This window comes from Oncorhynchus tshawytscha, linkage group LG19 (assembly GCF_018296145.1).
Source record: "Oncorhynchus tshawytscha isolate Ot180627B linkage group LG19, Otsh_v2.0, whole genome shotgun sequence".
Taxonomy (NCBI): Eukaryota; Metazoa; Chordata; class Actinopteri; order Salmoniformes; family Salmonidae; genus Oncorhynchus; species Oncorhynchus tshawytscha.
Genome location: NC_056447.1, coordinates 14318060 through 14338720, shown reverse-complemented (window position 1 = coordinate 14338720; position 20661 = coordinate 14318060). Strand labels below are relative to the sequence as shown.

Sequence of the window (20661 nt, the reverse complement as noted above, 5' to 3'; positions counted from 1 at the left end):
ATAATCTGTCTGTAAACAATTGTTGCAAAAATGACTTGTGTAATGCACAAAGTAGATGTCCTAACAGACTTGCCAAAACTAAAAGTTTGTTAACAAGAAATTTGTGGAGTGGTAGAAAAACTGGTTTTAATGACTCCAACCTAAGTGAATGTAAACTTCCGACTTCAACTCTACATACATATATATTTTACTCCTGAAATAATGGTCAGAAAACATTTTTTATTTATGGTCGCACTGAATGACTTCTTTTAGGTCAATTTAACAAATCGCATGAAAAAAAATGTTTTTTTTGTGACACCCTGAAACATAAAAAGTATTAAGTTAATTTGTTTTCCCTTTTCTAATTTCTTTCACTTTTGAAATCATAAACACAGCAAAAAAGAAAACGTCCCTTTTTCAGTACCGATTTTCAAAGATAATTCGTAAAAATCCAAATAACTTCACAGATATTCATTGTAAAGGGTTTAAACACTGTTCCTATGCTTGTTCAATGAATCATAGCATATTAATGAACAATTACCTGTGGAACGGTCGTTATGACACTAACAGCTTACAGACGGTAGGCAATGAAGGTCACAGTTATGAAAAACTCAGGAAACTAAAGAGGTCTTTCTACTGACTCTGAAAAACACCAAAAGAAAGCTGCCCAGGGTCCCTGCTCATCTGCGTGAACGTGCCTTAGGCATGCTGCAAGGAGGTATGAGGACTGCAGATGTGGCCAGGGCAATAAATTGCTATGTCTGTACTGTGAGATGCCTAAGGCAGCGCTACAGGGAGACAGGACGGACAAGTGATCGTCCTCGCAGTGGCAGACAACGTGTAACAACACCTGCACAGGGAGACAGGACGGACAGGTGATCGTCCTCGCAGTGGTAGACAACGTGTAACAACACCTGCACAGGATCGGTACATCCGACCATCACACCTGCGGGACAGGTACAGGATGGCAACAACAACTGCCCGAGTTACACCAGGAACGCACAATCCCTCCATCAGTGATCAGACTGTCCTCAATAGGCTGGACTGAGGGCTTGTAGGCCTTTTGTAAGGCACGTCCTCACCAGACATCACCGGCAACAATGTCGCCTATGGGCACAAGCCCACAGACACTGGAATAGTCAGGAGTGTTGTGTCTCACTAGGGGTGATGGTCAGATTTGCGTTTATCGTCGAAGGAATGAGCGTTACACTGAGTTTACGTTATTGACCCTAATAATAGGCATGTCAATCTCTCCTGTGTCAAAGTGGAGGAAAGATTAACTTCATCACACTTGTATTTGTGAGAGGTATTTACATGTTGAATGCACTGAGCTGTCTGAACTACTGGCACAGCTTGGACACTAGAGGACGACCAATTATGATTTTTCAACGCCAATACTGATAATTGGAGGTCCAAAAAAAGCCGATACCGATTAGTGGGACGATTTTTTAAAATGTATTTATTGGTAATAATGACAATTACAACAATACTGAATGAACACTTATTTTAACTTAATATAATACATCAATAAAATCAATTTAGCCTAAAAAAATAATTAAACGTGTTAAATTTGGTTTAAATAATGCAAAAATAAAAAGTGTTGGAGAAGAAAGTAAAAGTGCAAAATGTGCCATGTAAAAAAGCTAACGTTTAATTTCCTTGCTCAGAACATATGAAAGCTTGTGGTTCCTTTTAACATGAGTGTTCAATATTCCCAGGTAAGACATTTTGGGTTGTAGTTATAGGAATTATAGAACTATTTCTCTCTATACCATTTGTATTTCATATATCTTTGACTATTGGATGTTCTTATAGGCACTATAGTATTGCAAGTGTAACAGTATAGCTTCCATCCCTCTCCTCGGCCCTACCTTGGCTCGAACCAGGAACACATCAACAGCTACCCTCGAAGCATCGTTACCCATCGCTCCACAAAAGCCGCAGCCCTTGCAGAGCAAGGGGAATAACTACTTCAAGGTCTCAGAGCGAGTGACGTCACCGACTGAAATGCGCACCCCGCTAACTAGCTAGCCACTTCACATCAGTTACACCAGCCTAATCTCGGGAGTTGATAGGCTTGAAGTCAAACAGCTCAATGCTTGAAGCACAACGAAGAGCTACTGGCAAACGCACGAAAGTGCTGTTTGAATGAATGCTTACGAGCCTGCTGCTGCCTACCACCGCTCAGTCAGACTGCTCTATCAAATATCAAATCAGACTTAATTGTAACATAATAACACACAGAAATACAGGCCTTAGGTCATTAATACGGTCAAATCCGGAATTTCGAAAACAAAACGTTTATTCTTTCAGTGAAATACGAAACCGTTCTGTATTTTATCTAACGGGTGGCATCCCTAAGTCTAAATATTGCTGTTACATTGCACAACCTTCAAAGTTATGTCATAATTCTGTACAATTCTGGCAAATTATAATTACAGTCTTTGTTAGGAATAAATTGACAATTTCCCTAGTTAAAAGAAATTCATGTTAGCAGGCAGTATTAACTAAACATGCAGGTTTAAAAAAATATACTTGTGTATTGATTTTAAAGAAAGGCAGTGATGTTTATGGTTAGGTACACATTGGTGCAACAACAGTGCTTTTTTCACGAGTGCGCTTGTTAAATCACCACCTGTTTGGCGAAGTAGGCTGTGATTCGATGAGAAATTAACAGGCACCGCATCGATTATATGCAAGGAGGACAAGCTAGATAAACTCGTAATATAATCAACCATGTGTAGTTAATCACTAGTTATGTTAAGATTGATTGTTTTTTTTACAAGATAAGTTTAATGCTAGCTAGCTAGCTACTTTTTGCTACACTCGTGTAACAGGTAGTCAGCCTGCCACGCAGGCTCCTCGTGGAGTGCAATGTAATCGGCCACAATCAGTGTCCAAAAATGCTGATTATCGATTGTTATGAAAACTTGAAGTCAGCCCTAATTAAACAGCCATTCCGATTAATCGGTCGACCTCTATTGGACACCCATGCATACACCACAAGACATGCCACCAGAGGCCTCTTCACAGTCCAGAACAGACTATGGGGGGCGCACAGTACTACAGAGCCATGACTACATGGAACTCTATTCCACATCAAGTAACTCAAGCAAGCAGTAAAATAAAAAATAAAGATAAAAATACACCTTATGGAACAGTGGGGTCTGTGAAGCAACAAACATAGGCACAGACATGCATACACACACATGGATGTTGTGTTGTAGATATGTGGAAGTGTTGTGAAATCTGTTGTGATTGTAATGTTTTTTTTGTTTTTATGGTATAACTGCCTTAATTTTGCTGGACCCCAGGAAGAGTAGCTGATGCCTTGTCATGTTGCAGCACGAGGCGGGATAGGCTATATTGGATTCGTAGTTTAGACTGAATTTACTAGCTATGAAACAAACGGCAGAAATGCTTTTGAAAATAGCTACTGCAGCATTTATTTTACTATAAATGTGTTCATACTCAATATTAATTCACAAATGTGAGTGAAATGCTCGCACTGTGGAGCCCTGACCCTCCACCAACATGGCTAGTGAAACAAACATCTTACCATGTCACTTACCCAATGCCAAAATCTACCCGCTTTTGGCAGGTGTTAATTTTAGGCCCTGCTCACATCTGTGGTGAATAATAACACTGTGGTAGTAATTGACAAACAGAGATCCTCTGACTGGTGTCCATTATTTATTTATTTTCTCTCACACACACACACACAACTGCCCCAGACAGGAGACAGCTCATATTAGCCCAGGTCTGAAGGCCCTCCCTTTTCCATAAATATGAATAAGGGTACTCCAGTGAGATGCCTCTAGTGTAGTAGAAGCGCCACAGGCAAGACATGACATACAGGCCGGTTAGTGGCCTACTTCTCGAGACGGAAGCATCTACGGTGAGTGTGTGATGTGTGTACATGTGTTAAGAGGAGGCTGGTATGAGCAGGATGCTGGCTTACACCCGTACAATCCCGCTTATTTAATTAACAAGGCAGATGCACTTGCTCAATTACACCCATCACAACAAAACAAATGTATATTAAAAAAAAAGGCAAGTAACCCAATAATTTTAAGTTTATGATAGAATGTAGGATGACAAAATGGTTAATTTTTTGGTACGTCTAGGGCTGCTATTCCACTTGATTCAGCCCTCCCCACCACCTTTGTCAAATGCTAAAGGAAGTAAGCCCATTCACCAACCACTCAAAAAAACACATCCGTTTCCTGTGCTGGTCTTCAGCTCAGGTTCAACAGAATGAAAACAAGCAGAGTATGGCTAATAATAGCAGAGATACTCTTGACTCACAGTCACACACAATGACAAGAACCAAGGCCATTTATAGACAACCGAAGATCACTCACAAAGTTTGGCTTTCAGTTTATTTTTACCAATATCTTTGTTATGAGCACTAGTCTTGCTAGCTGTAGCCTACAGTACAGTCCATTGATGGATTGGAATCGTTGACGTTGGTAGGGTAAAGAGCTCATTTCAAACCAGTGTGTTGTAAACAACGTTTACCGATTCCACTATTGTTGCTCAGGCTGTTTGCCTTCAAAATAAAAGTCACTCAATTGAAACTGATGAATGGATAAAAGTAGTGGAATCATGCCACAATTGGACCAGATAATGATAAACAAAGTTGAAATGTTATATAATTTCAACAAAAATTTGACCTCACCCCCAAAAATATGCATTGGGGGCATAGCCTACTTATTTATATGCACTGTAAAGCCTAACCTAGCCTACTCAGTGACATCCACAAAGCACAACTATGTAGAGTTTAATATATTAGAGTCTTATTGCAGGACTTTGATGGTGGAACTCACCTCCCTACTTTTGAGTTTTCTATATCAGAAACACTGCCTAAGCCTGATGGGTTAAACCGGTGTATTACCTTCACTTGGACTGGTGGTGTGTGTTTCTATGTGTAAAGCCTTCCTTACAAAGTTATTGGCGCCGAAACCGCCACAGTATGTACAATGCGGTAACAATCAGGGCAGTTGCCTTGGGCCGTTACTCTTCTCTATTTTTACAAGTGATTTGCCAAGTCTTACAAAAAGTTCAAATGCCTACATATGCTGTAGGTCTGTCCCCTACAAAAAAAATTATCTTGGTCGACCGAAAGTCTGTTCTTCTCTCTTCTTTCTCATATATAGACAAACACACACCACATGTTTTAATAAAATAAACTATATGCATTGAGCTTGTCTGATGCTTTAAGCTTACGGTTTAATCAAATAAGACATGCCTCAAGAGGGAGCAAGAGATCTAGATAACCAGAGGGGAAAACAACATAACCGGATGCAGCTATTCTCCTGCTCCTGCTGGCTTTTGCAGTTTCTGCCATTACTCTGCTGAAGTTGGCTACACGAGGAGTCAGCATCCTTTCTAGTGTGGAATGCCAATTTATCTTAATTTCTACCGATCTGCGTGCCAGTTATGGTTTTCATAAGCAAATTAATTTAGAATGTCTATCAATCACCGACTAAGTATTATATTACCATTGCCAACTATGTAAAAATAGCCCACGAAGCCAACAAATAAAAACATTGCAGCCGGCAGATACAGAATATCCTGCATAATTTTTTTTTAAATGATATATATATATATATATATATATATATCATATGAATTACATTGGCTACGCATGGCCTGTCTGCAACGAACTTGAAACATTGTATCACCTATTAACTTGGGTTTAGCCTGAAGTGTGTGTTGGCAAACTTGCAACATTGTATAAAATATTAAGGGTCCTCAGTTTCCCGTGCCAGTGAGCTCAGGACAGACACTGCTGTAGGCTATATGAGTAAGGGATAAGAAGCAGTGTTGGACTTGGGCAAGAGTTCAGCACCTCAAATGTTCTACTGCTTGAGCTCCTGTTCTGCTTATAGAATATTAGCTCAAAAGTATTGTGGAACTCCTGCACCTAAATATAAAACAGTACCAGCACCCAAAATGATAAAAAAGTAAATCAGTTAGGCCTATTTTATGACATTTCCACTTGATCAGAGCATGACATTTTTCCCTTTCACACAGAGGTTATCGAAAGTGAGAGAGCTGAAAAAACGTTTCAAATACATTGAGCAACTATTAAAATTCTCAATGGGTGTAAAAACAGACTTAGTTTGCTTGCTGACAATGAGAACGAGAAGACTGGAATAATAATATTGAATGCATTAAAATAAGTTACCATAACCTGAGTAACGAACATTGTAGATTAGAAATTATAGTAATTAACTGTAAATGTCCTACTTGTGATATATAATGGGGTATTGATATACAGTGCCTTTGGAAAATATTCAGACCCCTTGACATTTTCCACATTGTTACATTAGCATTATTCTAAAATGGATTAACTAAAAAATCCTCAGCAATGTACACACAATACCCAATAATGACAAAGTGAAAAAACAGGTTACCATTTTTTTGCAAATATATTAAAAACAAAGAAATACCTTAATTCAGACCCTTTGTATTCAGTATTCAGAACCTTTGGTATGAGACTCGAAATTGAGCTCAGGTGCATCCTGTTTCCATGCTTGAGACGTTTCTGCAACTTGATTGGAGTCCACCTGTGGTAAATTCAATTGATTGGACATGATTTGGAAAAGTACACACACTTGTCTATATAAAGGTCACACAATTGACAGAGCAGGTCGGAGCAAAAACCAAACCATGAGGTTGAAGGAATTGTCCGTAGTGCTCAGAGACAGCATTAAAGATCCCCAACAATACAGTGGCCTCCATCATTCTTAAATAGATGGAAGTTTGGAACTACCAAAGACTATTCCTAGAGCTGGCCGCCCGGCCAAACTGAGCAATCGGGGGAGAAGGGCCTTGGTCAGGGAGGTGACCAAGAACCCGATGGTCATTCTGACAGAGCTCTAGAGTTCCTCTGTGGAGATGGGAGAACATTCCAGAAGGACACTCATCTTCTTCAGCACTCCATCAATCGGGCCTTTATTCTAGAGTGACCAGACGGGAAAAGCCTGCTTGGAGTTTGCCAAAAGGCACCTAAAGACTCAGACCATGAGAAACAAACTCTGATCTGATGAAACCAAGATTGAACTCTTTGGCCAGAATGCCAAGTTTGGAGGAAACCTGGCACCATCCCTACAGTGAAGCATGGTGGTGGCAGCATCATGCTGTGGGGATGTTTTTCAGCAGCAGGGACTGGGATAATTTGTCAGGATCAAGGGAAGGATGAACAGAGCAAAGAGCCTTGATGAAAACCTGCTCCAGAGCGCTCAGAACCTCAGACTGGGGTGAAGGTTCACCTTCCAACAGGACAACGACCCTAAGCACAGCCAAGAAAATGCAGGAGTGGCTTCGGGACAAGTCTCTAATTGTCCTCGAGTTTCCCAACCAGAGCCCGGACTTGAACCCGATCGAACATCTCTGGAGAGACCTGAAAATAGCTGTGCAATAAACACTACCCATCCAACCTGACAGAGCTTGAGAGGATCTGCAGAGAAGAATGGGAGAAGCTTGCCAAGCTTGTAGCGTCATACCCAAAAAGACTTGATGCAGTAATCACTGCCAAAGGTGCTTCAACCAAGTACTGAGAAAAGGGTCTGAATACTTATGTAAATGTGATATTTCAATTATTATTTTGTTAACCCTGTTTTTGCGATGTCATTGTGGGGTAGTGTGTGTCGATTGATGAGGGGAAAAACAAATCTAATAAATTTTAGAATAAGGCTGTAACGTAACAAAATGTGGAAAAGGGCAAGGGTTCTGAATACTTTCCCAGAGACACTGAACACTAACAATCAAACAAAATATTCACACAATGAAGTCACGAAACAATGAATGTGCACCAATTGGCGTGAGAGAGCGCATTCTGGAGAGAGAAGTGCATGGTCAATCCGACGTCTGCATTGGCCAAGCAGCATTTATGGTAACATGGGCTCAGTAGAAGTCAGGGCATTCATACCTCTTGGCTTCACAGAGAAGTGCAGAGCTGTCAAGGAAGTGAGTTTGTATTGATACAGGATGTACCGCCCCCACCTACCGTCAACAAATCATGTCAATGTGGAGGTATACAGAGCCCCCCGCATTGTTACAACTGTTGGGAGGCGCATGGCGATACGGTATGGAGCTCGAATTAGTTTCTGCATGCCTCTAGAGGCTCCACAATCTCCATATGGCGCCTTCGAACACATTTTCTGATTAAGCATAAATTGGCTTTTAGTCTAGGCCTCCGCAATGGATTAGTTCACTGAGATGGGCGCAAATATATATGCTACTGCTCGACTAAAACAATCTCGGTCGACCAACAGTCCAACGACCAAACAATCGATCAGTCGACTAACTGGGGTCAGCCCAAGCATGCTGATGATTGCACACTACACACTAGCATCTAGCCAATGAGCTCACTGAGACTCATAGAAAGGAATTAGTCAGTGTCCGAATGGGTAAATAACAATAAACTGGTCTTAAATATATCTAAAACCAAAAGCACTGTAATTGGTTCAAAGCATTCTTTGACCTAGACCTCACCTGGAGTTGGGCATAAAGGGTATTACCATTGAACAAGTTGACCTCCTAGGAGTAACAGATTGTCAATATGGCTTGACTATAACTGACTAAGTTCTTGTTTAGATGGGGAGAGGCATGTCTTATACAAATATGTTCTGCATTTGACACAAAGACCAACTGTACTAGTTGTTCAGGCTCTGATCTTGTTCCATCTTGATTACTGTCCGGTTAAATGTCAATTGCAGCAAAGAAAGACCTAGCAAAGCTGCAGCTGGCTCAAAACAAAGAAGCACGCATTGCCCTTAACAGCACACACAAAACATCAACAAATGTACTACTTCTAGTCTTTTTAAGAGACATTTGCGAGTTGAAAATGCCTAACCACTTGTATATTTAATTTACATATGTCAGACAAACAGTTGAAGTTGAAAGTTTAGATACACTTAGGTTGGAGTCATTCATTCAAACTCGTTTTTCAACCACTCCACAAATTTCTTGTTAACAAACTATAGTTTTGGCACGTCGGTTAAGACATTATTTTGTGCGTGACAAGCAATTTTTCCAACAATTGTTTACAGACAGATTACTTCACTTATAATTCACTGTATCACAATTCCAGTGGGTCAGAAGTGTACAAACACTAAGTTGACTGTGCCTTTAAACAGCTTGGAAAATTCCAGAAAATGTCATGGCTTTAGAAGCTTCTGATAAGCTAATTAACATAATTTGAGTCAATTGGAGGTGTACCTGTGGATGTATTTCAAGGCCTACTTTCAAAGTGCCTCTTTGCCTTGACAGCATTGGAAAATCAAAAGAAATCAGCCAAGACCTCAGAAAAACAATTGTAGACCTCCACAAGTCTGGTTCATCCTTGGGAGCAATTTCCAAATGCCTGAAGGTACCACGTTCATCTGTGCAAATAGTACGCAAGTATAAACACCATGGGACCACGCAGCCAACATACCGCTCAGGAAGGAGACGCATTCTGTCTCCTAGAGATGAATGTACTTTGGTGCAAAAAGTGCAAATCAATCCCAGAACAACAGCAAAGGACCTTGTGAAGATGCTGGAGGATACAGGTACAAACGTATCTATATCCAGTAAAACTTGTCCTATATCAACATAACCTGAAAGGCCGCTCAGCAAGGAAAAAGCCACTGCTCAAAAACCGCCATAAAAAAGCCAGACTACTGCACATGGGGACAAAGACAGTACTTTTTGGAGAAATGTCCTCTGATCTGACAAAACAAAAATAGTAGTTTGGCCATAACAACCATTGTTATATTTGGAGGAAAAAGGGTGAGGTTTGCAAGCCAAAGAACACCATCCCAACTGTGAAGCACGGGGGTGGCATCATCATGTTGTGGGGGTGCTTTGCTGCAGGAGGGACTGGTGCATTTCAGAAAATACATGGCATCATAAGGAAATAAAATGATGTGGATATATTGAAGTGCAACAGTTTAACTTTAGTCCGTCCCCTCGGCCCTACCCGGGCTCAAACCAGGGACCCTCTGCACACATCAACAACTGACACCCAAGAAGCATCGTTACCCATCGCTTCACAAAAGTCGCGGCCCTTGCAGAGCAAGGGGAACCACTACTTCAAGGTCTCAAAGCGAGTGACGTCACCGATTGAAACGCTATTAGCGTGCACCACCGCTAACTAGCTAGCCATTTCATATCGGTTACAGAAGCAACATCAAGACATCAGTCAAGAAGTTAAAACTTTGTCGCAAATGGGTCTTCCAAATGGACAATGACCCTAAACACACTTCCAAAGTTGTGGCAAAATGGCTTAAGGACAACAAAGTCCAGGTATTGGAGTGGCCATCACGAAGCCCTCACCTCAAATCCTATAGAAAATGTGCGGGCAGAACTGAAAAAGTGTGTGCGAGCAAGTAGGCCTACAAATCAGACTCAGTTACATCAGTTCTGTCAGGAGGAATGGGCGAAAATTCACCCAACTTATTTTGGGAAGCTTGTGGAAGGCTGCCCGAAACGTTTGACCCAAGTTAAACAATTTAAAGGCAATGCTACCAAATACTAATTGAGTGTATGTAAACTTCTGACCCACTGGGAATATGCTTAAAGAAATAAAAGATGATATAAATCACTTGCTCTATTATTATTCTGACATTTCACATTCTTAAAATAGAGTGGTGATCCTAACTGACCTAAAACAGGGGATTTTTATTCGGATTAAATGCCAGGAATAGTTTTTTTAAAAACAGAGTTTAAATGTATTTGGCTATGGTGTATCTAAACATCCGACTTCAACTGTATATACCCCACCAGACATGCCAAGATGGGTTTCTTCACTGTACCCAAACCAAAAAACTGATTTCATGCGTTGCTCAGTTACATATAGAGCCATGTCATCGTGATGTTACTCAGGTAAAAAGCAAGTATAGCTTTATAAAACATATTGTATCACAAGCGCCTCCTCTTTCTAAAGTTAAAATGTTACTGTATAAGAATCTGTTCATATGAAGTGTAAATAGTATGTTGTCTCTTGGTGTCTTTCCAATAACTTATCGGCAATTTAAAATGATGCATTTTCTAAGATGTTAATTTTGTTGATGTCCTTGTCTATAACTGTTCTGTACTTTATCATGTACAGTATTTGTACTATGTGGACCCAAGGAAAAGTAACTACATTAAACCAACTTCGTGGAGCCGAGAACGGGCATTGCGGAATCTAGCTACATTGGTTCGCCCAAGGTCAATACTAAAAAAAAGATTACTTAACGCCCACCTTGTAGCTATGTTTGTCCTTTGTAGTTGCATGCCTTTTGTTTGCTCAAATCCGTACTTTTTCAATAAACGTTAATCAAATACAACCACGACTGCATGCGCATTGCTGTAGCACTAAAATGGCAACTCAGCGCAAATACGCATGTGGCAATGTAATCTCGAAAAGGAAACAGGAGGTGGTAGTACTTGATTAACGTTTATTGAAAAATTATGATTTTCAAGCAAACAAAAAAAGGTTCGCAAATACAGAGGACAAACATAGGTACAAGGTGGGCGTATCATAATTTAAATGTTTTTAAGTATAGTCCTTGACGGAGTTTATCCTAGTCGGAGCTAGATTCCACAAAGCCTGGTAACGTTATCGGCTCCACGTAGTTGGTAAAGTTCATCAGAAACTTCCTTCACTCCATCCAGTCCGATAACTAGCAACGTGTTGTGTCATCAAGACAAGACAATCAAGAGAGCTTAGATGGAGGAGAAACCACAACTAGCATGTTCTGCTCCAAAAAGAAAACACTTCCTCAGTGACAAACAACGCGTTTGTTCTTTACATATCAACTCTAGCGCGACATAAACTAGATTGCTAGTTAGCCTCAGTACATTAGCTATGTCATTTTACTATCCACAATGCGAACACTCATAGCATCATTGTCACAAAGGCAGGACACAAAGCCTCCCGACTGGCGGTCGCTCGCGCTACACGGCAGCGAGCTAACGTTAGCTAGCTAACAAACTCGATCAAACACAAATACCGTACTTTTTTAGGGTGAGTCTCCTTGCGCTGTCCAGTCGGTAAGAGAATCCTCTCTTCTCATGCTTTACTCGCTCATAAACTGTCGAGCCGAGGTAGCTGTCACCCAGACAACTGCGATAGTTTGCTGAGTGCCCAGACGACTGCTGCTGTTCTCCCTCCCTCTCGTTCGAAAGATGCATTGCCACGAGCTTGCAGCTGTCTGGGTGCCAGCAGTGACAGAATGGAGCACGCGCAGCAGCGGCAGGAGGCGCGCACACGAAAAGGTGTTTTAGGAAAGATAAAATAGGTGAAATGTGTTGTCATCCAGGTTACTTCCAACGGTATCATAATTACTGAGGTGGATAAAATAGTACATGGTTAATGGTATTCACAAAATGCGCACGATAGAGCAATGATACATGTGACGAGCGCGGGGTGGTATAGCTCCAAAATATGAATTCCAATATGTCTTAATTCAATTCAAATGAGAACGTCCTTAAATCCGTAGAAATTGAAGGTAAGACATGTGTATCCATATAGACTATACAGCAATCACAATCTTTGAAATCTGAATACGTCTGAAAAGCTTGTGCAACAATTTCTGGTATTGTTACGTCCTCTACCGGGCGATTGGGTGCATGGTCACTTCTAAAACATTAAATCCTCTAATATTTCGTCAAGACCTGCATCCACCACTAGAGGAAGATGAGTGACAAGCCCAACCTTGTACAAACGAAAGAGAAAGAGGCTACTACTTTACAATACAAGCGTTTTGACACACACAGCTGGGGAAAATATTACCCTACCAAATAATCATACTAAGTTAACCCATGTAGCAGATACAACCAGAGTCTTCTCTTCTCTGTAACTGATGGTGGTGAAGGTAACCCTTTGTCCCCCAGACAGGAACCGTTACTCGTTACTCCCGACCATGTGACCTGTCTAGGACATTCTACTGTTTTCTCAGGGGACCTAAAATCATTCAGCTTTATTTCTGGGCTAGTGATAAAAGTGAAAGTGAGAATCAGTGTGTATAAAATACAACAATTTCTAGTTATGGGTGAGACTAGATAGAGACTAGATATAAACTGTTATATGTTATTATAGTAACGTGTCGCATCTTGCATTGTCAGCCAAATTAACTTGAACGAATGACGCCAATTCACCATCTGTGATTGCAGTCATAAACCTAAAAGCTTTAACAAGAGCAAGGTATTGTTTTTCATTTGAAAACAGCATAACATTTAGTAAATGCAGAATATTTCAGTCACAGTCATGGATGTTGAGTTAAGGTCGCTACATTACCCCCTTCCTTCGGTAGAACGTGTCCCCAAACTGGTCTATACCACGTCCTCACACCTCTCAGATGGCCTCACAGACACCATCCCACTTCTGACACCAATGAAGTGAATTCAGGGGTAGCCTGACCGAGACTCAAACCCAGGTCCAGCAGTTGTCAAGCCAACACCTTAGCCGTTACGCCAAGGTCACTGGGTGTTCAGTTAAGGTTGCTACACTATTATCAATCCAGCCTCAACTGCACCATCACTCGATACCTTTCTATCCCACTTCACTTACTCTACTACGCACACACTTCATTACCTCACCCCCATTTTTCTGTTGACAATGACTCCACAGATGCTGGACAGTTGAAAACACATCTCTACTGTAGTCTTCATGGGAAAAGGCCACATCATTTATAACTGTAACTAGGTCACTCAGGAACATTCAACGTTGTCTTGGTAACCAACTCCAGTGTATATTTGGCCTTGTGTTTTAGGTTATTGTCCTGCTGAAAGGTGAATTTGTCTCCCAGTGTCTGTTGGAAAGCAGACTGAACCAGGCTTTCCTCTAGGATTTTATCTGTGCTTAGCTCTATTCCATTTATTTTTATACCACTGGGCCTCATGGTGAAATCCCTGATCAGTTTCTTTCCTCTCCGGCAACCGGGTTAGGAAGGGTGCCTGTATCTTTGTAGTAACTGGGTGTATTGATACAACATCCAAAGTGCAATTAACACTCGGAGCGCCAGAATTCCATGGCTACTAGAATGGCCATGACGGTCAGTCTGACTGTTTATATTTCAATTGTAAATATTCCATAATATATAATAAAATAGTAAATTAATGCATTTGTTATGTTAAAATATGTGATAAGAAACCTTAGGACACAAAATGTAAATTGTAATCAGTCAGACATTTTATTGATTGATTCAAATGCACATAGACTGTAAATAATAAAATAAGACAATTTTGTATTTTCTGACCGTAAGATTTTTTAACATTTTTAATTCAGATTATTTTGTTTTGTTGTTTTAATGGTTTAAAAATACAAAAATGAAACATGGAACAAAACCGTTTCATGTCATTGTAACAACAGGTGTCAAATGTAAAATGAAATACAAAGACAACAACCCACCAGGCCTACAGGTGTTGGCGGTCTGGGCGCTGTGGGGGTGGCACAGGCGCAGATGGCAATGGTTGTGGATTCGGCACTGTTGAAATGATAATAGCCAAAATAGTTTTTTCATTTAATGAAATACAATGTGAAGCAGGGCTAATCTTCCGTTCATACACAACAATAGCAATATTGCAAAACATCATAATTGGCTTGCATACACGATACGTGCCCAAACACATTATTTTGCACAAGAGCATCTCTGTATCACTGTCAGAGTCAGGGTCATCGGAAGAGCTCTCGCACACCCATAAGACATCCCTCCCTGCATCAGATGCAATGCCTCCACCAGAGATTCAAATCAAATCAAAACGTATTTGTCACATGCGCCAAATACAACAGGTGTAGACCTTACAGTGAAATGCTTACTTACAAGCCCTTAATCAAAAATGCAGTTTAAAAAAATACACACAAAAAAATAAAACTAACAAATAATTAGGAGCAGTAGTAAAATATCAACAGAGGCTATATACAGGGGGTACCGGTACAGAGTCAATGTGCGGGGCACCGGTTAGTCGAGGTAATTGAGGTAATATGTACATGTAGATAGAGTTATTAAAGTGACTATACATAGATGATAACAACAGAGAGTAGCAGCAGTGTAAAATAGGGGGGGGTGAGTCAATGCAAATAGTCTGTGTAGCCATTTGATTAGATGTTCAGTAGTCTTATGGCTTAGGGGGTAGAAGCTGTTTAGAAGCCTCTTGGACCTAGACTTGGCGCTCCGGTACCGCTTGCCATGCGAAGCAGAGAGAACAGTCTATGACTAGAGTGGCTGGAGTCTTTGACAATTTTTAGGACCTTCCTCTGACACCGCCTGGTATAGAGGTCCTGGATGGCCGGAAGCTTGGCTCCAGTGATGTACTAGGCCATATGTACTACCCTCTGTTTGCCATACCAGGCAGTGATGCAACCATGCTCTTGATGGTGTAGCTGTAGAACCTTTTGAGGATCTGTGGACTCATGCCAAATATTTTCAGTCTCCTGAGGGGAATAGGTTTTGTGGTGTCTTCTTCAAGACTCTCTTGGAGCAACCTGGTGACCTAGAGGTCGGATTGGGATTATACGTGACAATCATGGAAAAGAAAAGACCTGTCTACTTGTGAAGAAAATTTACTCATAGGCCTAGAAACATATTTTTTTAATTATATGAGCAAAAAATATTCAATTTTATTTGGAATGGCAAGCCAAATTAAACAGGCCTATTAATATAATGAATATTAATTCGGAGGGCAGAAATATTCAATATTAAAGCATTAGACATCTCACTAACGGCTTTAGTCATACAAAAGTTCATTTAAATCTGAGCTGGTTCTTTAGCAGATTAGTAAAAATGTCTCACCCCATGGTCAATAATGGCCCTTTTCCCTTTATTCAGATTACAAGCTCTCACTTTCAGTTATTTCGTTATCCAAAATATAATTTCTTTTTTAAACAAGCCATAGAAAGTTGGTTGAAATTTCAGTTTAATCCACCAGAAAAGACCGAACAAATATTACAACAAACAGTATGGTTAAACTCAAATATACTAATTGATCAAAAATAAATAAAAAAGGTACTATCTTTGTAAATATTTTAATAAATAGGACCGGTGGAGTTATGTCACACATGCAGCTAACAAAAATATATGGAAATGTCTGCTCTGCCCAAAATGGCAACAAACTAATTGCAGCATTACCGCAAAAATAGAAGAGGAAAGTGGAAGGGGGAGAAGTAAGGAACTTGTCTGTCGGCCCTGTATTAAAGAAAATTGTGGTGAGTAAAATAGTATACTAGTTTCATGTAAGGATCAGAAAATCCCAGCTGTGCCAAATAGATAGCCAAATAGTTGGGAAGAGATTTTCGATGTACCGATTCCATGGCACATGTTTATGAACTCAACTGACCGCTGCGCCACTCGGGAGCCCTTGATGACAGCTTTGATGCCTAGCAATCAACAAATGTACATTGTTTAAAGCACACTTATGCCTCAGTCACAAATGACAGCTCCAATAAGCACTTCGTGGTAAACGACGTGAACTAAAGGCTTGTAGAATCATGACTCTTTCGAGTTTTCAGTTAATCGTTCGCTGATAAGGGGTCCTGCGTGCTCTGGACATTACTGACTCAAATGAACGAAATTAGTCGAAACATTCGTTCTCTTGACTGAACGAGTCGAAAAGATCCGAGTCAGTAAAAAGAGCCGAACGTCCCATCAATTGTGTCCGTTTGACCTCTCCAAAGAAGAAGAAAAAGAAGAGCTAATGTGACGTTTCAAACTGGGCGGTCTCTGCAAGTCCTCACTTTCCATTCATACGGCGCCTTGCAACTGTCAACGCCGAGGGAGGTCTAACCAAGCCTCACAACCTTGGACACGTTCAAAGAAAGTCCTCTTTTACATTTTGCGTTGCTAATATACACGTTTGGAGAAAGGGCTGGTGAGTAAAATCATACTTTGTTTGAGTCTGTTTCGATTATATAGCAGTTTTCGAAGTGTGGCGGCAGTCAAACAATAAAGTAAAAATGGGCTATATCGTTAAAACACAAAAAAATGCTTTTTGGTTTAATGTAAGGTTGGGGTTAGGCATAACTTTAGCAGTGTGGTTAAGAGAAACTGTAGAAATAGGCGGGGTTTAGTCATTATTATGACTTTGTGGCTGTGGTAACTAGTGACGACCCCGGTACGGGGGAATCTCTGACGTTACATTTTGTATTCAGTCTTCAGCGTAGTGAAATGGTCATACAAAAATATTTTACTACTATGATGCGTTTGTAAAGAAGACAATCGCCTATAGACCTAAATTCGCAATGAGCCATATGTGTTTATGAAACGGAAGTGTTTATAAACCAAGTTTAAGTTAAATACTTAGATCTAGTATTTTGACCTTTGTTTGCACTTACTCCTGGGTCATAAATACCATATATGACACTTGAATAAAACCATGTTGTTTGTGGATGTGTTCAAGCAGGGCTCATCTGCGAAAGAGACCATGGTCTCATCATGACTCCCTAGAAATGTTAAACAAATAAATATATATATTTGTTTGACTATCTCTCCAATGTAAGGAATCTGTGTTGAAAAGACACTATTTGGATGTAAATACAGTAGGCCTACCATTCATGTAATGGCATTTTGACAGCAAGAGGACACAATCTTGTTTCACAACAAAACCAGCAGGTTTCCTATCAATGAATCGCTGAACTGTTGTTGGGATCATTACACTGCTATTGGGCAGGAGTCCAAATAAGAGGTCATTCATTCTCTAACAGTCTCATTGGCAAATACTTTATTATTCCCCAAGTTTGTTTACATTTTTAGCTGCAAAGCTATTGTCTAAACATTGCTACAATGTCAAAGGGGACACCTGCCCTCTGTACACATGTAACCTCCAAATAGAGCAGAGGAAGGTCAGAGAGAGTACAGTACAGGTGTGTGTCCCTTGAGGGCCTTATGCAAGGCATTGATCAATCATTAGGCACTTTATTAGATTATCTAGCTTTATACCTTCTTACATTGACTAAAGTGAATTTAGGTTGACTCAGAAACACTGAATTATAGCCTATTCCAATCATAGGGAAATGCTGACCCCATTTTACTCCAAGTGGCCTGTAATTCAACCCCAGAGAAACATATCCAATAATATTTCCCGTGTAAGGTATTTTAAGATACAAATGTGTATTATGTGCGTGAATGAGTAAAAGAAGAAACCTACAGCTCATGAAGAGAACATATTTTTCTTTCGTTTCAGTTTAAACAAACAAGATTGCGATTACATTTGAATGGATCCCGTTGTTATGCAGTTATTCAGTCACATAATAGTATTTACTTTATTATCGTGGCTTATTACACGTTCACCCAAGTATAATAATAAACAACGTAGCCTATTATCGCAGAGTATGATGGCTATAATGTTGCGAGTTATTCGTTGCTCGTTTGCCTAGAATTCGAGCGCTACAGCTCTACGACCTTTCCCCCAGTTTCCAGTAGCACAGTCATGTGATCACGGGAACCCATCTGGGGGAAGGGAAAGTGGCTGGTGAAACACAAGCTGAATGGAAACACAACTGCGTCGTTGCTGGCTGCCTTAGGTACCCAGAAATATGTCCTTCATAAGCTGACTACACCGTCAATGCGCGCATGATGATTTTGTCCATCCACACCAGAGGCGATCATGACACGCAGGTTAAAATACCGAAACCAACTGTGAACCAACGATACTAATTTGGGGGCATACCGAAACACACATTTAACATTAATGGCCATTAAGATAGCTTGCTTTTTCTAGCCACTTTGTCCTGGGAGATGAACTGAGCTGACACGGTAAAAAATCTGTCGTTCTGCCCATGAACAAGGCAGTTAACCCACTGTTCCCCGGTAGGCCGTCATTGTAAATAAGAATTTGTTCTTAACTGACTTGCCTAGTTAAATAAAGCTTGAATAAAAAAATAATAATAATGAAAAATAAAAAATGAACACAGTCAACATTTGGACACACCTACTCATTCCAGGGTTTTAATTGATTTGTATTATTTGCTACATTGTAGAATAATAATGAAGACATCTAAACAATGAAATAACACATGGAATCATGTAGTAACCAAAAAAGTGTTAAACAAATCAAAATATATTTTATATTTGAGATTCTTCAATGTAGCCAACCTTTGTCTTGATTGACAGCTTTGCACACTCTTGGCATTTTCTCAACCAGCTGTGTGAGATAGTCACCTGGAATGCATTTCAATTAACAGGCGTGCCTTGTTAAAAGTTAATTTGTGGAATTTATTTCCTTCTTAATGTGTTTGAGCCAATCAGTTGTGTTGTGACAAGGAAGGGGTGGTATACAGAAGATAGCCCGATTTGTTGAAAGGCCAAGTCCACATAATGGCAAGAACAGCTCAAATAAGCATGACAGTCCATTATTACTTTACGGCATGAAGGTTACTCAATCCGTAAAATTTCAAGAACTTTGAATACTTCTTCAAGTGCAGTCGAAAAAACCATCAAGCACTATGATGAAACTGGCTCTCATGAGGATCGCCACAGGAAAGGAAGACACAGAGTTACCTCTGCTGTAGAGGACAAGTTCATTAGAGTTACCAGCCTCAGAAATTGCAGCCCAAATAAATGCTTCACAGAGTTCAAGTAACAGACACATTGCAACATCAACTGTTCAGAGGAGACTGCGAGAATCAGGCCTTCATGGTCGAATTGTTGCAAAGAAACCACTACTAAAGGACACCAATAATAAGAAGAGACTTGCTTGTGCCAATAAATATGAGCAATGGACATTAGACCAGTGGAAATCTGTCCTTTGGACTGATGAGTCCAAATGTGAGATTTTTGGTTCCATCTGCCTTGTCTTTGTGAGACACAGAGTAGGTGAGTGGATGATCTCCGCATGTGTATTTCCCACTGTGAAGCATGGAAGAGGAGGTTTGATGGTGTGAGGGTGCTTTGCTGGTGACACTGTCTGTAATTTATTTAGAATTCAAGGCGTACCACAGCATTCTGCAGCAATACGCCCATCCCATCTGGTTTGCGCTTAGTGGGACTATCATTTGTTTTTCAACAGGACAATGACCTAACACACCTCCAGGCTGTGTAAGGGCTATTTGAGCAAGAACGAGAGATGGATTGATGGAGTGCTGCATTAGATGGCCTGGCCTCCACAATCACCTGACCTCAACCCAATTGAGATGGTTTGGGATGAGTTGGACCGCAGAGTGAAGGAAAAGCAGCCAACGTGCTCAGCATATGTGGGAACTCCTTCAAGACTTTTGGAAAAGCATTCCAGGTGAAGCTGGTTGAGAAAATGCCAAGAGGGCTGTCATCAAGGCAAAGGGTGGCTACTTTGATGAATCTAAAATCTAAAATATATTTTGATTTGTTTAACACTTTCTTGGTTATTATATGATTCCATATGTGTTATTTCAGAGTTTTGATGTCTTCACTATTAATTTACAATGTAGAAAATTGTAAAAATAAAGAAAAGCCTTGGATGAGTACTTTTTTTTAGCTGGATCTTTGTATAATTTTTACACAGTCTTACAAAATCGTGTACCTCTACGCCGGCGATTAATCCACAGATAAAAAGAAAAACCTACTTAGGTTTTTAGTTAGTTATCTTAATTGAATCTTTCTTAATTGATCTTTTAAGCCTCCAGTGGGTTTGTATCTTCCTGACATCCAATTAGGAGGGAACTTGAAGCGGACCGAGCTGCTCAAATAAAACCAACCAAGTTCTATTTTAACGCCTGGCTACGCAGACGCTCGT

The 20661-nt window shown here is 40.3% G+C and overlaps 2 protein-coding genes across 4 annotated transcripts in view; one reads left to right on the top strand and one right to left on the bottom strand.

Moving 5' to 3' along the window:
* Nucleotides 1–12175, bottom strand: part of si:dkeyp-19e1.3 — a 123218-nt gene extending 111043 nt beyond the window's left edge. The window contains exon 1 of one of the 2 annotated variants that reach the window (XM_024379152.2): nucleotides 11975–12175. The gene's annotated coding sequence lies outside the window, so the exon portion shown is untranslated. Of the gene's footprint in view, nucleotides 1–11218; nucleotides 11329–11974 lie in introns of those variants that run through there. The other variant, XM_024379153.2, reaches the window with a different exon arrangement.
* A 4507-nt stretch (nucleotides 12176–16682) lies between these two features.
* Nucleotides 16683–20661, top strand: part of cpt1ab (carnitine palmitoyltransferase 1Ab (liver)) — a 73066-nt gene continuing 69087 nt past the window's right edge. For both annotated transcript variants that reach the window (XM_024379149.2, XM_024379148.2), the window contains exon 1: nucleotides 16683–16824. The gene's annotated coding sequence lies outside the window, so the exon portion shown is untranslated. The remainder of the gene's footprint in view (nucleotides 16825–20661) is intronic.